The 18,947-nt window shown below is 33.2% G+C and overlaps 1 protein-coding gene and 1 pseudogene across 4 annotated transcripts in view; one reads left to right on the top strand and one right to left on the bottom strand.

Moving 5' to 3' along the window:
• PTPRK (protein tyrosine phosphatase receptor type K) overlaps window positions 1-18,947 on the top strand; it is a 559,851-nt gene that overhangs the window by 372,415 nt on the left and 168,489 nt on the right. The window lies entirely within an intron of this gene.
• LOC126005848 (60S ribosomal protein L39-like) lies at window positions 8,152-8,307 on the bottom strand (annotated as a pseudogene).

The following is an 18,947-nucleotide window of genomic DNA, read 5'->3' as shown; positions in this document are numbered from 1 at the left end:
TATTATAAAATTGTACACTAGCATTTTTAATAACAATTTGAGGTTTGAAAGTTATAGAGGTTGAAGAGAATTTAAGACCATCTGGTTTAGCCCTCTCCTTAAAACTCATGAATATATAAATCATCTTGAACAGATGGAGGTGTAGTCACCTACAATTTTATAGAAATAGTGCTCTAAAGCTTCCTCTGGTAACTCATTTTTAATTTGACCTCTTTTATTACTAAGGGACTATATTACATTTTTGAACAGTTTAAATTCATTTCTAATATTATTGTCTTGTAGAAACTATATTCCTGTGGTGTTTTGATGATCTGAATATGTTTATTAGCAAAGTACGTGTTTATTTGTTTCATACCATATTTGATTATCTCCAATTTATTATATGTTGTACCAAGTATATACTTTAATCATTTTTTATTTTAATTTAGGCACTCATTTACAGAGTTGTTCATAAAAGATTTCTGGGCATACAATTTTTCAACAACAACCCACTACCAATGTCCCTGGGTATCCTTACTTGCTTTGGCAAGTCCTCTCTGCAGTCATTTTAATAATGTCCTTTCATTTTTTGTTTCAGTAAAACGTAAAGGAATGACAAATATAAATATTAGAAAATAAATCAATAGAAATCACTTTTGTGGTGATAGTTTGCTGTATGTTTTTAACTTTTACTTGTTATGGTAGTTATAACAGTGCCGCACATTCAGGTGTTTCTTGTAATTTAAAGGAGCTCTTTTAAAGCTTCTTGCAAAACTGATTTCAAAGCTGTGGATTATCTAATCTGTTGACTGCTCATGAAACTAGTGACTCTAGTCTGAATGTTATTTTAGCTGGACAGATTATACTTGGCGAGGTATTCATTTCATTGAATTTTTATAATTTCTCCCTCCATTATCCTCTGACTCGAGTCTCATTTATATACAAAGGCTTCCCTTTGTATGTAAATTTCGTTTTTGATCTTGCTGCTTTCTGTATTCTGCCTCTATCTTTGGATTTTGTCATTTTGAGTATAATATGTCTTGGAGTTTTCATTGTTGGGTCTATTTTCACTGGGACCTCTGAGTTTCTCAGATTTCAATGCTTGTAATTGTTTTGGGGAATTTATTATACATAATTTCTTTAACTATTTTTCTTCATTATACTTGTCCAGTTTTTAAGATACTCAGGGATTCTTATATTATTCCTCTTGAATTCATCCTTAGTTCTCTTGTATGGGCTTATTTTCAGACTATTTTCTATTTCCTACTGTTGCCAGTCAATTTCCATATTCTCATATTGGAGTTCCTTGATCTTTTGCTCAGCTGCTATTATTCTGTTATTCAGAATTTCTACTGTGTCACCTACCTTCTTTATCTCTGTCATTTATGATTGTAGTTACGTTTTTCATTTGGACTCATTTTGTGCATTACTTAACTACCTGTACTATTTTCTGTTTCTTGTTTTGTTTTGAGCTCATTGATCATTCCCATCATGTTGTCACTAAAGACATTGAGGATTTACTGAGATTCTTCTTGTTGTTTATGTCTTTGGTGATAGTGTTATGGCTCATTTATACTGGTGGGCTTCTAGGTTTTTTTCTCTATAGGTTTTCTAGTGTTCTTCCTATGCTGGGGTTGAGTCTTGAAACTCCCCTTGGAAAATGCAGAGGAATTATGCTGGGTTTTGCTCTACTTTCTTCTGTTTGTCTTCCCAGAATTAAACAGAATTTTATTTGGTGAAATGCCTTGTCTTTATTAGTGCCTTTATTAGTGGCACTGGGCCATGTTATTCAGTAGCTGTGGGCCAATCCCTTAATATTCCATAGGTCAGGTATAGGAGCTGCTACGGGCTATTCCTGTGGTTAAGAGGGGCTCTACCTACCTGTCCAGAAGAGGCCCAGTATTGGTAATGGCAGCCTGAGGTAAACTTTTCCTGGGATACTGACAGATCTAACAGAAGGTCATGTATTTTATTTAGAGATTTTAAGTTAAGCAATTTGAACTTAATAGCTAATTTAAATTAAAGACAGTTAACTAATGTGGACAAGATATATATTTAATGAAAAGTTCAGCTGTATCAATAATCTAAAGTTCTGACTTATTTTTTTCATTGAATAATTCCTCATTTTTGGAAACCAAAAATTTTCCCATTTTTCCCATCCATTGTTTTTGCTATAGGGACTATATTAGGTTTTTTTTGTTTGTTTGTTTTCTTGTTTTTCTTTTTATCCCATACCCTGTATGCTCAAGGGTTACTCCAAGCTGTGCACTAAGAAATTGCTCCGGCTTGGACCATATGGGACGCCAAGGGATCAAATGACCACATGCATGGCAGACGTCCTACTGCTGTGCTATCGCTCCAGCTTCAGGACCATATTAGATTTTTAAAAAGATTCTAATAAATGATAATTTAACAAATATTTTGCATGGTTTTTTTTGGATTATTATCTGTTTTAGGAAATACATTTTCCTCTTCTTGTTAAAATTGTACCCCTTGGACAAAGAGTATTGTATTTCTACTGTCATTTTTACTTGAGTAGTAGGATTTGTTTAAATTAATATGAATTATATGGAGTGAGCATTATTAAAAATTAAGTGGCAGTCAATAGTATTTTCAAATTAGGTGAACTTTTCAGTGTCCTGAAATAATGACTATTAAATATTGTATAAATATCAATACGTAAATGAAACTTGTTCTTTTTTCTGTTATATTAAATATTTAAAAGAAAATCCAGAGGGACAGAAGATATAGTTACAGAGGTTTTTTCTTTAATAATATTAATTTTTATTTTGACCAAGTGGATTACATATCTTTCACAGTACAGAGGTTTTTTTATGGGGCTTAAATTACATTCTGCTGACTCTGGGTCAGTTCCCAGCATCTCCTACATCCTGGCAAGAGATTCCCTGAGCCCAAAGCTAGAATTAAGCCCTCAGTATCCCTAGTACATGAGTGTAACACACACACACACACACACACACACACACACAGTGCGTAAGTAAATGTAATCTGCCTAGTATTATGTACTCTATGAATCTTATTTTATATTTTGTATAAAGATACATGCATTATTACATTCTAGCTTTATGTATGTCCTCTTTGTTTTAATACACAAACTGTTGGTATAGACTTGATTAATAATATGTGCTTATCTTCCTGTCTTCACATCAATTTTATTTGTTTGTTTGTTTTGGGGCCACACCCAGTGGCACTCAGGGGTTATTCCCAGCTATGCCCTCAGAAATCACTCCTGGGTTGGGCACCATATGGGACGCCAGGGATCGAACCTAGGTTCGTCCTGGGTCAGCTGCGTTCAAGGCAAACGCATTGCTGCTGTACTATCGCTCTGGCTTGTTCACATAAATTTTATAGGAAACTTTTGGAGGAAAAATAGTCTCTGTTCTTACCAGAATGTGTGTGAAGGTTATGTGCCTCTTGGGGGTGTGGACTCAGGATACCTCACTTTTGCTTGAAGTAGCCCTTATGTCAGTGAATTATGATCAATTTATTTATTTTATCTTTTTATTATTTCTGGTATTGGGCCCATACTTGGTAGCACTCAGGGATTCCTCCTGATTCTGTGCTACGATATTACTCTTAACAGACTCTGGGGATCATATTGGATGCTGGGGGATTGAACTTGGATCAGCTTCATGCAAGGCAAACTCCCTACCCACTGTGCTATTTCTTCAGACCCATCTCTTTTAATTTCTATAGTTTTACTGCTGGTATTTCTAGTCTTACTTATATACCCTCTCCTGATTGTTTTGCCAGTATTATTTTACCATAATATATTAATAAATAATATATTGATTAACAATCTATTATTATGGACCCAGAGAGATAGCACAGCGGTGTTTGCCTTGCAAGCAGACGATCCAGGACCAAAGGTGGTTGGTTAGAATCCCCGTGTCCCATATGGTCCCCCGTGCCTGCCAGGAGCTATTTCTGAGCAGACAGCCAGGAGTAACCCCTGAGCACCGCCAGGTGTGGCCCAAAAACCCAAAAAAAGAAAAACAAAAACAAAAACAAATAATCTATTATACATAGCAAATAATCCTCCCTATCTCAAATTTCACTATCATTTTTTTTTTTTTTTTTTTTTTTTTGGTTTTTGGGCCACACCCGGTAACGCTCAGGGGTTACTCCTGGCTATGCGCTCAGAAGTCGCTCCTGGCTTGGGGGACCATATGGGACGCCGGGGGATCGAACCGCGGTCCGTCTCCTAGGCTAGCGCAGATAAGGCAGGCACCTTACCTCCAGCGCCACCGCCCGGCCCCGAATTTCACTATCATTTTAAAGGATTTTTTTTATTATATTCTTAGTCTTCTCTAGTCATAAATCAGTTCCTCAATAAAAAAAAGTCATCTGAATTCCTAATATTCCATCATCATTATTGTAGTATTTATAGAGTTTCACTTTTTCTTGGGACTGTGGAGACTGATTCTTATTTTGATAAATGGAGGCCATAATTACACCTTTATACTACTTGTCATAAAAAGCCTTTTTTTTTTTAGGTATTTTAATATTTCAGAGGAAAAGGCCACATTTTCATGGGAATATTGAATATATAAATTTTCATGGACTGCAATGCTTAACAAGGCCTTACTGAATTTCATATTTTTTCATTTAGTCGGCATTGTGTCTTACAGGTTGTCATTGTCAGAAAAGCAATGTAATGCCCTTATCTTACATTCTTTCTAAACTAAATGATTCTTAAAAGAGAGGACATTTTATTTACTTGTATGCTTGTCACCTGAAAGATTTCTATCTGTTGAAAAATGCCATGCTAATTGTAATTTAAATGGTCCAATTACTCTTACAGTAGAGATTTACTTTCAAATGATACAAACTGAATTCTTGAAACGTATTTCTGATAACGGATATACAATATGTTCTAATATGAAAAACCATATGCTAGAAAAATAACTGTATTAAATCAATCTTACTTGTTTTCTTAGTACTTTTACCTTTTCATACTTAAATAACATTCTTAGCCATGTCTTGTGACTCTAGCAAATTATCCCCAACATTACTGTTGAAGTTGTCTCTTTTTATTAATGTCTGTGCTAGCTTACCATTTTCACCTTTTCTTTCTTTTGTACTTAAGTTTTTTGATCTTCATTTTACTTAGTCCCAGGGACAGAATCATATATGCTTATGCATGTGAGATTTATATTCTATAACTAAACACCATGTCTAGTTCTGATTTTCATTTAGCTTATGTTTTTACATGTTAAACAACTAAATACATTTTGTTTTAAGTAAGTTTTTTCTAGCTAGGATCTAGACTAGATTCCTCCTTGTCTTCTACTTCAATGAGATGGATGAGGTGAAGAAGTCTACTTTAGTTAAATATGTTAACTTATTGATGGTGGGGGAAAGCATATTGCACCAAAGCCAGCTATTCTCAGGGCTTACACCTGGCTCTATGCTCAGGGGATAATGTTGGCTAGTATCAAACCCACATTAACTTACTTTGCTCTCTAAGCTGTCTCTTTGGCTCTTGAATATTTCATTTTAGAGTCAATGTTGGGTTAGTCATATAGTACAATGGTTAGGTATTGTTCTTGACTTGCCTGTGGCTAACCTGGTTTGATCTGTGGCACCTCAGTGCCTTAGCGCAGACCCAGTAAGTAAGCCCTGAACATAAATGGATGTGGCTTAAAAACAAAACAAGGATCATTATTTTGTGTAAGTTCAGCAGATATATCTGAGTTTTAATGGTCCAGGCAGGTTTCCCTTGCTTCACCTGAAACAGATTTGCTGACTATCATTTTTTTTCTCTTCCTGTATTGTTCCAGTGATGCCTATTGATATTTATATCACCATTTTCTCTTTGCTGAGTTTATTTCTTATCATTTAAAATGTTTAATTCCATTCATATCTTTCTCAAATGTTGGATATCCTTCTCTATTTTATTATGATCTTTCAACACTGGACAAAACATTTTCAGCCACATTTTATCTGTTAGATGATAATTTCCCTGTATTTTTATTCTGCTACTCTCTTCATGCAACTTGGTAATAATAATGATGATGACAAAAACAATGCCATTTTCCCCTTCCCTTATAAAGGTCTGTGTTTGTGTTTCTCTCTGTATTGTCAAAACTAAGTCACTCCTCTTAGATATCAGGGCAAAGGTTTTTTTAATAACAATTATTTTGCATATGCTCAAATAACTACAGATTTATAAAATATGGATATCACTGGTATTTATGCTTTGTATAAATGATTATACATGTTATAGTCTTTATAATGTATATATTGCTAACTCCACTTAATTGATGAAATACATATATTGATTAAATTATATTATAAATGCCACATGAAAACATACTCAGTGATTGCAAAGATGCCTGCTGCATACCTATAATACTATATTACTATATATTACATATAGTAACTCCCCAAATTAAATTAATGTGCTTAAACAGTCACATTTATTTTTACTCTATAGTATTATATGCAGTCATATAATACTTTTATTGTAGTGTCTATTTACTAGCATTTTTTTCTGCTAGACTTCATTAGGTGTTTACCATGCAAAATTTTGATATTTTGTGACAGCCTTATATCAAGCAAGCTAATTCAGTCCATAGGTCCATTTGATTAAAATACATCAGTCATTTCTGTCAGATATTATGAATTCCCCTTGAAATCACGAAAAAGATCATTAAATTCTTTAATTTTTCTAAACTTCGGCTTTGTTCTTTTTGTAGAAAGATATATTACATCTTAGAGTAAACCAGTCTTATTTCCCCAAAGTTATTTAACATGCAAATAAATTTCCTTTACACTATTGATTGTTCCTACTAATTATGCTCAGTATAGTTGGAAGCATCATTTTAAACAAAACTTAACTTTGTTCATTTTCCTAACTCAAATTTTTTGGGAAATTTTAAAAAGTAAGATATAATTCGGATGCATTCCTTTTCTATAATCAGCCAATTCTTGGATTCTATTTTGATTGGTATATTGAAGGAACTTGGTGGTCAGTAAGGAATCAGTAAGGAACTAGTAACTCCAAGTCACCTCAATAGAGGAATAATAAATTACTAATCCCTAACACTAACCATCTGAGTTGAAGAAATTTAGAGAGAATTTAATAAACTGGAGATATGATAGTACCTTTGGTGAGACTTTAGCCTTTCATGAGCCAGGAGTAAGCCCTGTGAATCAACTGGGAAAATAATTTCTAGAGGATCATTTGTACAATTTTTTAGTGGTATAATCTATAGTATCAACCACAGGAAGTACTATATTTGCCAGATCATTGGAAAGAGGAAAATTTTGTTAAGAATGAACTTTTAGAGATTATTATTATCTGTAATATATTTCATTGTATACTTTGCATGATAAATACCAGATATACTTGAGTATATACTCGGCTTATACTCAGGTCATATAGGTTATTTGATTCAGTGTGTGTGCACCAAATCAAATGCACGTAGTCTCCAGTCATCTTCTGCTGGAAGGGGTGTATTTCAGCTCAGTCCACAAGTCATGGCTGAGCTGAAGAGGTGGCCACTGAACTGAACTGGATGCCACTGAACAATTTACCCCACAATATTCTGTGCTTTGTATGAGACCAACAGCAGTGATGATACATGCCTACTCAGAGATGATGACAATGTCTATTTTCCATTTTGTACAGCATCCCCTACTTAAATTAAAGTTGCATTTTTATTCATACAGTAATACTAAGTGGAATGATCCTAATTATTATTCTGCAATAGTCTTTTCACTGAAATAGGCTTATTTATGTTTTTAAAAATAAAATATGTCATGAAGAGTCAAAAACCTCAAGTTATCATTCAATCAACACTTTATTCTAGCCATTAGTATTACATAGTAATATATACAAGCCTTTTCTGGGACAATCAACTCGGATTTCCATGTGTATAATTTTTATTCTCTCCAACAAACCATATTTTTTGTTCTTGATGATAATTTATTATCATTATTGATGTCAGCAAGCCAAGTACAGGCTCCAGTTTTATTATTGAGTCAGCAAGCCAAGTATAGCTTCTAGAAGAGGAAACAATGATTGAACCAAGACATTAAACCAAGACATTCCCATCACTTAAAGCCCATTTCTGCACCATGTGTGTGCAATATGCTAGCACCCTGTCGGCACATATGGGCACATGCACATTTTTCATGGGATTCCTACAGACCCAGCTTCTTTCTTCTCCAGTGCTGCCTCTTAGAGTTGTACCTGATTTTATCACCAGTTTTCATCTGAATTCATTGAGGAATGGGCAAGTTCTGCTTTTGTTTCTTGGCCAGGAACCACTTGATCTTAAACACCTTGTGGGAAGACATGGCGAACACTAGCCACGTACACACAGCGGCAATGGCAGAGAAAAGGAGAGAAAGCTAAATCCTATTATTTTAAATATTATTGGTTTCAAACTTCTCATTGATAAAATATATTCCTTGTATTGTAATAATAAAATATGAATAAGTTAAACTAGTAGAGCAACTTTCACATGTAGAAAGATTGGAATAACTAAACAAAATATTAATAAATTTTGGTTATGAAATAGAATGCTTTTTCATTTAAAGCAATTTTCTTTGCTTACTTTGTTTACTACATTGTTCTGCTGAACTGTAGTTGACCATGGGCATCACATATACAAAGTTATTTGCAGATAACTGCACTGCCAATTTGTTTAGTGTAATGACCAATTGAATAACTGTCCACCCCCAAAATTTATGAAGATATCACTTTTTAGTTACATAAATTTAAATAGTTTCTCTCAAACCATTAAATGCTCTTATTTTTATAATAATTTTAAGCTATATTTACTTAACCATATATATTACTTCTGTAATGCTTAAGCATTTTTAAATATTGCTGTCTTGTAAATGTTTCCTATATTTATTTCCATTTGTCATGTTTGAATTTTTTGTGTTGTATAGCATTCATTTTTGCTTATGGTGAGTAAACATACTTAATGCACAAGCAAGTCACAGTTAAAAATAGGAGTAATAGTCTTTTTATATAAAAACATTAAGTTAGAAAACAATAGGAGACAAACTGAAGTAAAATAATGATCTAATTACTTGTTAATACAGGAATGTTATAGTTTCCTAAAGCCCATTTTTTTCCAAGCCATTATTTTGTATTAAAACATGTTCTTTATTGAGACAATTATATGATACTTAAGAATATGCATAGAAGATTTGGATTTTTTGAGTATTTAGTTTTATAGAAATATATTAAAGTATTAATTTTAGTGCTTTTATATATTTGCCACATTTTATATATTTGCCACATTTGCAAATTAGTGTACCAAAAAGCCTGCTTTACTGAATTGGTGTATATAATTATTTATGCTGTGTATAATTTATTCTGTTTATCATATTGTCATATGAGTGATCAGAATCTTATCTTAACAATAAAATAGCAAACATTTTCATCATTCCCCAAAGTTATTTTTTGATTTTATAGTCAGATAGATTGTTCTCTGTTTCTTATCAGATTTGAGAAAGGACCATTCCTATTAGTATCACCTAGACACTATAGTGAACCCAGTTGTCACTGGGGTTGGGCTAGTAAGGAAATGAAGCATTCATCAAGATAATAAAAGGAGATGGGAACATTCTCCAGGAGATAATGGCATTTCTTTTTTTTGTTTTGTTTTGTTTTGTTTTTGTTTTTGTTTTTGTTTTTGGTTTTTGGGCCACACCCGTTTGACGCTCAGGGGTTACTCCTGGCTATGTGCTCAGAAATCGCCCCTGGCTTGGGCGGACCATATGGGACTCCGGGGGATCGAACCTCGGTCCTGATCCTTGGCTAGCGTTTGCAAGGCAGACACCTTACTTCCAGCGCCACCTACCCGGCCCCGATAATGGCATTTCTTAACGGTGTAGATTTGGAGTACTGGTCAAATTAAATAATGACTTATTGTACTTAACTGGTACATTAAGTATACAATATATCTGTTGTAAAGTAATTGAATGCACATACTTAATATGAAAGAAGGCTTATTGATGGTGCGAATATAATTGGAAAAATTAATACCTAGTATCATAAAAAATTAAAATTATCTTTTTACGTGCCTAACTATTCCAAATCTAATATGCCCTTTCAATCCTATTCATGGATAGTTGTTGTCATACACATATAAAATCACTTTACTTTTTTCTTTCACTATTTTAAGTTAATTAGCACAAGTACCCTTAATTCTGTCAACTCAGACTCTCGGGTAATTTATTTTAAACTCTTGAAAACAAACGTGGTAGGGGAAAGCAACACAGGTTAAAGTTTGGCTATCTCAGTAAGATTCAAAAAGCTGTTCAACACCTCTGGCCGAAAATGCAATTTTGACTCTGTTTGATTTCTTGTGCGAAATTGCAAGCTGAGATCCCCACAGAATTTTCCCCACAATAAGTAATTCATTTTGACTCCTTAAATATTTTTCTTAATATTCTAAGTTTTGCTTAACAGCATTTGCTATTATAATGAGCATTCCTATAGTAAAATTGTTTACACTAAAATAAAATAAACTTGAATATATTCATAAGTTAAATCGCATTCATTTTTAAATGTGTGTCTAGTTTTCGTGAAAGACAATGTATCTTAAATATTTATGGCTAAATTTTATTTAATTTCTACTGTACAAAAATGTGTTTTTATTTTAGTTTAGCTCAAGCATCATAAAGTGATTAAGGATGCTTGCCATTCAGTGGCATTGTGTACTTTATTGTATTTCATATAACAATTTTAAACCACATAATAGTGTTACCTCTCCTGAAAAACAGAAGTAATGTCTGATATTTTCCCATCTAATTTTGGAGCTAAAGGGAAATAGTTAAAGATAAAATAGCCAGTTTTTCTTTATGAAAGAAATAGTATGTCAGGATTTATAAAGTTATAGAGTTTTGTTTTTTTTTTTGTCTGTTTTGTTTTGTTTTGGAACGTAACCAGTCTGCTCTGGCTCTGTACTGAGAAACTACTTTCAGCACTTCTTTGGGAATCCTATGGGTTGCTGGGGTTTGAACCCAAGTTAGCCACATTCAAGGCAAATAAGTGCCCTAATCATTTTAATACTCAACAAACATTGCAGAATTTTTTCACATTATCCAAATACTTGTGATACCATAATAACGTTGGTGCAATTCTTATATCTATTCAATACCATTATATGCCAACCATAATTTAAGTTTTAAGAACTTATGTGGCAAAACAAAACAAAAACAACAACAAAAGCTAATTTTTAAATCATAGGGAGAAGGTACAGGTTTAGTGACAGAAGTACCTGGTTTACTAGTGCCTAGTCCCTGGTACTCTTAGCATGCATGGAATATAGTCTATATAACTCTCATTTCTTTTGTTGCAAAAAATGTGTGATCTTCAGGATGTGCTCCACTATAGGATCAAATGGGTTGTGCTTGATCTGATGAATTCATGCTACACAATCAGCTCACTAGTCTGATGATTGCTGCAAGCTCTTTTATTATTGCTGTGCAACTATAGCAAATAAAATCCAAAAGTAAGTTTATTAAGAGTTGAGTGCTAGTACTAAATACAGTCTCTGGTGCATGAAGTATGTCTTCACTTTTTTTTTTCTCAATGTTTTCTCCTGGTTTGAGGCCATACTCACACTGCTTGGAGGATACTGGTAGCAACTTGTGTTTGGTGCTAGAGATGAAAAGCAAGCACTCGGTACAATGAGCAAGTTCTCTAGTTCAGTCTTTTACTCTCTTGTGTTTTTCCAAATTCATATAAATTTGGAGTGAAGGGACTGGATCTTTGGCACAGATGTTTGAAGAAACACTGTTGTAAGAAGCGAGGCATTAACTGGAAAGAGGAATATTGGGGGAGGACATTGAGAGGATTGTGCTACATGAAAATCAACAAACCAGTTCCAGTATCCGCCCGTTCTCCATGTTTCCTTGGATTGCATGTACCACTGGCCTTTTATACTCAATATGCTGACCCAAGGATACAATCTTAGACAGTTTCATGGCTTTGAAATTATGGATAGAGTTTGTTAACTAATCCTGTATGGACATTGGAGGTGACTCTGTGGATATTGTGTGTGTGTGGCAATCAATGCTTACTGCCCCTTAAATGTAGTCTCTTATTTAAGTTCTTCTACTTATGAAACATGCTACCTACTACTCCACAATACTCTGCTGTTCTATTCTGTTTCCCCCCTGTACTTTGTGTGATGTAGGGTTTTTGCTAGTTCATATTTCTCAGGAAACTAAATTAACAAAGAATCAGTCAGTTCCTGAAAACTGAGAATTAGTAGTTTGTAAACCCACAGATAGAAAACCTTGGCTCACTTATTGAGAATGATCACTTGTGAGTTTAAAAAAACATGCTAAGCTGTTAGATTGGGAATGGACTAGACCAGATACATGGGGCTAGATGTGAAATTGTCTCCAGGAGAGTGATTTGAAAGGTTCAGCTGAGTGAACAACAGGCTGAGGGTAGTAACTGGGAATTGGAATTTCCTCAGAAAAATAAAAATAACAGTAAAAGATAGTTATTGGGAAAAATAAAATGATAATGTACTTCTAAGACAAGCTGAATAAATTAGAAAAAGTTAAGAAATTATGGTCAATGCAAAGGTATTTTACTTTAGGGAAATTTCAATAAGATGAAGGAATGTCCAGATGAGACCACTGGAAAGCTTGAGTTGTGAGAACTGTGATTTATGGAGAGAGCTACTTAAAATTGGTATTTTGGAAGTTATATAATTATTGATAGCAATTGAGATATCAAAGAAGTCAACATAATTGTGTTAATATACTAAGAAGCTATTTAAAAGCCTCACTTTCAGACACATATATGTATAAAGATGTTTTGTTGTTAGATTGCCATGTCTTAGATAATTTTAGTCTGTATTAAAAAGAAAAATATTTATGTATATGGATGACAGTTTCAAATAAAATATTTAAAAGGCTTTCATTGTATTTTTTAATTAAGTCCATAAATAGCTTTCTTTCATTTTGTTCCTGGTGAGAGATGTTTGGGAATATTTGAAATAATGGAAGAAAGGAAAGTTAGTAGCTGTTGAATAATTTTAGTGCTCCTATCAGGTTGTTCTTTGTCAGTCTCTTACTGTTAGCTTTATTCTTCTGAGAAGTCCAGAGAAAGCTTTTAATGTGGAGGGATTTGCATTTTAAATGACAGTGGGGAAATGTAATAAGTTTAAGAACCAATCAACTTTGAGAAAATCACTTTAATACACCAATTTCTATAATGCAGATTTGTTTTTAAAAATTGTTTGAAAGGGCCAGAGAGATAGCACAGAGGTAGGGCATTTGCCTGGCATGCAGCCGATCCAAAAAAGACTGGTTTAAATCCCGGCATCCCATATGGTCCCCCATGCCTGCCAGGAGTAACCCCTGAGTGCCGTTGGTGTTACCCAAAAATCAAATAAATAAATAAATAAAAACTTTAAAAAATGATTGAAGAAATTTTGGTTCAGAGTATTTAGATTGTGTGGCCCATGAATATCTTAATGAGTTATATTAAATCAATACGAAAATATAGTTAGTTAGATTTGGAGAGATATTTCAGTGGACTGATCATTTGCTTTGCATTTGGGAAGTTCAAGGTCTACTGCCAGTGAAATGCTCCTTTGAGCACCTCTAAGGGAGAACTCTGGCTCAGAGCAACTTCTGAGACCCCTACATCCAAATTAAATATATACTTGTATATGCCAAACTGTTATATACTCATTTTTATGGTACTGTTTTTCTTTAAATACAGCCTGCTTTAAAGATGAGAAATAACATATCTTCCTTCTGTTTTTAAAAAAATACATGAATGAATATATATAAGTGCTATCCAAATACTTATGATGTAGTATTTTTTGAACTGGAGTGCATGAAATTTTAAGTATAATCATTGAAAAATAATTGATTTTTCTTTTATTTTGCACATTCTACTTTCTTGAATCTGCTCTTTTATGATAAAGAACACCAAGGGCTGAGCAATGGCAAGGTGGTAGGGCATTTGCCTTGCATGCAGATGACCAAGGTTCAAACCAGAGTTCAATCCCAGCCTCCCATGTGGTCACCCAAGCCTGGCAGGAGTGATTTCTGAGGGTAGAGCCAGAAGTAACCCCTGAGTGCTGCAGGGTGTGGCCCAAAAACCAAATAAATAAGTAAGTAATTTTAGAAAAGAACACTCTAGAATTTCCTTATACTATTATCTATAAGAAAATTTTTGTATTTGGAACACATGTCTATGAACGCAGTACATATACTTTATAGTATTTATATTCATAACTTTGAAATGTTATATTCATAACTTTTCAATGTAGTCCTAATGTTTTCCTGCCTGAGTGAGAGTTTTGATGGATTTGTTCACCTGAGATGATATTTATTTTTGTTACTCTTTTGCATGTAATCCACCTGTGCAAGATCTTCAGGCCTGTAGTAGACTTTATACTCTACTAGACAGCTTATCAGCTTCCCTGCAGACTTCACAATTTAAATTTAAGTAGAAATGAAAGAATTTGTGTTATTGTTGAACCCATATTCTTTGCTCTATCTGCTCTCTGGTTCTAGGTTGATAACTAAAAAATGGGTTGCAGGTTTATGGATTGTCACTTATCATGGCATATTTATGTATAGACAGCTGCATATGTATGCATCTGTAAATGTATACATATCATAAATGTGTGATTATATTCACATGTATAATTGATGTATGTTAATATATTTCTGAGCTTTTAATAGGTCAGGGAGGAGAAATGGTTATTATTATAGGAAAGAATTTGATGTTTGGAGGAAAGAAGTATCTCAGTTTATATGGACATTATATCCTACCATCTGTTTCAAACATAAACAGGTATAAATACATTATGGTGGAACTGGGAGTGATTTAATCATTTTTCTTCTGCCTTCTAAGTGAAATAAGCATTAAAATGATTGTTAAAACTCATCACAAAACATAAAAAACAGCACACATTATTGATAGACCTATGCCAAAATGGGATACAACAATTGTATAATCAAATTACAGAAGTAGAAAAATGTTTTCTTTGCCTGTAATAAATTACTATATTTTGACACTTGACACTTGACACTTGACTCTCTCTCTCTCTCTCTCTCTCTCTCTCTCTCTCTCTCTCTCTCTCTCTCTCTCTCTCTCTGTCTCTCTCTTTGTATCTTGAGTTTGCATTCTGGACTATTATCTTTTCTGTATTATTCAATGATTCTCAATCAAAGTTCCACAGTGTCTTGGACATGGTTTTTTGTGCTTTCATTATTTTTCTAAAATAGGTATCATTGACAATGATTAACACTCACTTTTAATTCTTTGAAAGGAACTTAATGTATTTTTTAGTTTTATGATAGTTAATTACAAATAAGTATTAGCCAATTTTAATTTGTATCTATAGTTTTCAATAAAGGTAAAAATATTTGACTTTAGGGAATATTAGGGTATTGGTAGTATAAACTGATTTTAGTTTTCTTGATTACAATTTTTCTCTAGTTAGTGAAAAAATGTGTATTACTATGATATACAGAAAATTTTATAACTCACAGGTCAGTTCATAGCATTATCATTTTAAATGGGATTGTAAAATGTTTTGTATATAATAAAGTATGTATTATTTATAGAAAAGAAAAGCTCTATTATTAACTCAATTTCATGAAGTCTGTCTTTATCTTTTAATATGTATTTTTAAAAAGTCAAGTGGTGGGTTGGAGAGATAGCACAACGGTGTTTGCCTTGCAAGCAGCTGAAACAGGACCTATGGTGGTTGATTCGAATCCCAGCGTTTCATATGGTCTCCCGTGTCTGCCAGGAGCTATTTCTGAGCAGATAGCCAGGAGTAACCTCTAAGCACCGCTGGGTGTGACCCAAAAACAAACAAAAAAAGCAAACAAAAAAGTCAAGTGGCATTTAGTAGGTTATCAATATGAATTTATTGAATCTCTTTTATGTTACTACTTTCTTATGAATAGTCTTGTGCTATCTCATGATCTTTGAAACTGAATCTCCAAACTTACAGAATATAGATCATTTTATCCAATGTAAAATTTTTCATTTGTATGCATTTTAATATATTGTCATTTGCAAAAGGCAAGGGTGAATTTAAATCAGATAAAATAGCAGCATTTATTAACTTCAATTGAATCTTGCCATATATCCTAAAAATTATTATATAATCTCCATAATATTTATTCCAAATGCTGATCACAATAATTTTAGGAGTATATTTAGGAACCCAATGAATTAATTCACTTTATTAAATATATTTTTTCATAATTCTTTTTATAATTATATGTATATGACTGATTCATGTTTTTTAAGAGTAGACTAGCAGAAAAATCATGAAACCAAAGAATGGTGAAGTATTAATTCAGACTAAGAAGGGAATTAGTAAAATAGAACTATTACTAATTCTTCATATTTATTGTGGAATATTGACCAATATAAATTACATTTGGAGTTATTTTAAAGAAGATGTTTAGGGAGCTGAAGAGATAGCACAGCTGTAGGGCATTTGCCTGGCATCCCAGGTGGTCCCCTAAGTCTGCCAGAAACGATTTCTGAGCACATAACCAGGGGTCTCAATCTCGCGACCCACGGGCCGTTTGCGGTCCTCCGTACAACATTTTGTGGCCCTGCCTAGAGGAATCATTTTTTGTTTTGTTTTGTTTTAGTTGTTTGGGTCACACCCCCCAATGTTCAAGGCTTACTACTGACTTTGCACTCAAGGATCATCCCGACTTTGCCTCCTGCGGCCCCCAGGTAAATTGAGTTTGAGACCCCTGCAAGCGCTGCCGAGTGTGGCCCAAAAAGCAAAAAATAAAGATGTTTAAAATTAAAATTTTGTTTGATTTCTTTTGGGGCCATACTCATATAATTCTTAAGTCTTACTCCCAGCTCTGTGCTCAGGGATTGCTCCTAGCACACCATGTGAGTTGCTGAAGGTGAACGCTAGTCAGGTAAGTGCAAAATAAACTCTCTCCTAATTGTACTATTCCTGTAACCTCAGAAGGTGCTTGATCTTTAAGTAAAATAACAAAGTTTATTTGTCTTAATAGTTTCAAAGGCTATATACACAATTATATTGCTGCTATAACATGTTAATAAAATATGCTCAATTTAATTCTAAGTGATGTGAACAATATAATGTAATTTACATCTACTAAATCACAATAAGTTATACATAATGCTGGCATTCAAGAAACAGAAAACAGCTTATTCATTCAAATGGGAGATAAGGGTGGAGAAGCATTTTAAAAGAATATTAGGGATTATCTCTGTGCACTTTAGAAAAATTGTTGATGAGATGACAGTGATTGAGTATTTAGTTCATGGTTGCTCCTAAATTTGTTGACCTCTGACCTTCTTTAATTTTTTTCAATATTCTTTTTAATTATTCAGTGCTTTTTGGTTTAAAAAAATTAAAGAAAGAAATATAAAACCACTGTGCTCTAAAATAATGAATTAAAATTCAGTGATTGGATTCCTATAATGAGCTGAATTAGGAATACTGAATTAGGCGTGCAACCAATTCTATTTTTTAACTTATATTTAAAGTACCATGAATTACATAGCCATTCCTAGTTGAATGTTAGGCATACAATGCTTAATTTTTGTTTCTCCACTATTGTCAACCTTCCTTCACCATTGTTTTCAACATCTACCCCTTAACTTTCCAGCCTGCCATCCTGTCACCTTTTTAAATTTGGTTGAAATTTTTGTCTTATGATTTACACGTAGTTGACTCCATTGTTTGGTATTTAGTTCTGTACTTTCATTAACTCTTCTATACACTAAGCTTCCTCCGAGCTGGTGCATATTGTTTCTAAAATCCACACAACTCATCATAAATTTAATTTAATTATTAAATTTTAACATAATTTAGTTGTATTCGTATATTAAAAGTGGAGTTCTAAATAATGAATGGAAAATCTTGCTGTTTGATTATAAAAATAAAGTTGATTAAAATAATTATTATTTAAGTTCATTGAAGAAATAGCAGTGATAGTAATCAAAATTAATTTTTTGAAAAATAATTGTGTGTATGAACACCTAAGACATTGAAAACACTTAGCAATTATCTCTCACGATAAGATAGAAATATCAGGCAATGCGAAGAGGAAATAGAGTTATAGAAATGTCATGCAAAAATAAATGAGATTTTTCATGCAATTTCCTATCCTGTTGATCTTTGCTCGGGAATTTGTATCCATATTATATATCTATTCTTCCCTGTTAAAGGCAGGAAAGAGTAATAAAAGGAAAGATTAAAACATGTAATTTAATATATGATTTATATAACTTCATTATAGTCATCTGGAGTTGGTCATAAAGCAATCTCTACAAGGCAAGATAGAATTATGCAGCATGATCTCACATTCATGGTTGACAGTACATGTTTAATTTCTTTATTTTAATAGCTAAACAAGAACATGTAAATGTTTTTTAGGGGTTACATATGTATTTGGTTTTTTAGGGAAAAGTAATTTGATATAAATCTATATATACCTTTTCTTTTGATAACTAGTAGCCCTGAACACATATAACATACTTATACTTTAAACTAACTGTAAATTTCCAAGGACACAGTGTAATAATTCATTAGATTTCATAAATTTATAATCAATTTGCTTCTAAATATGAAATTATTTTATTCTATATTGATCATAGAAATTTAAAAAATACAAGTAATTTGGGCCCGGAGAGATAGCACAGCGGTGTTTGCCTTGCAAGCAGCCGATCCAGGACCAAAGGTGGTTGGTTCAAATCCCGGTGTCCCATATGGTCCCCCGTGCCTGCCAGGAGCTATTTCTGAGCAGACAGCCAGGAGTAACCCCTGAGCACCGCCGGGTGTAACCCAAAACCCAAAACCCAAAAAAAAAAAAATACAAGTAATTTATACTCAAATTTCTATATTTATTATTTTTATTATTTAAATTTTTATTTAATTTTATTATTTTGTTGTTCATTATCTCTATGCTTATTGTCACTA

Source organism: Suncus etruscus, chromosome 4, assembly GCF_024139225.1.
Source record: "Suncus etruscus isolate mSunEtr1 chromosome 4, mSunEtr1.pri.cur, whole genome shotgun sequence".
NCBI lineage: Eukaryota > Metazoa > Chordata > Mammalia > Eulipotyphla > Soricidae > Suncus > Suncus etruscus.
Note: the sequence above shows the minus strand (reverse complement) of the source record. Positions and strands in the feature narration are given on the sequence as shown.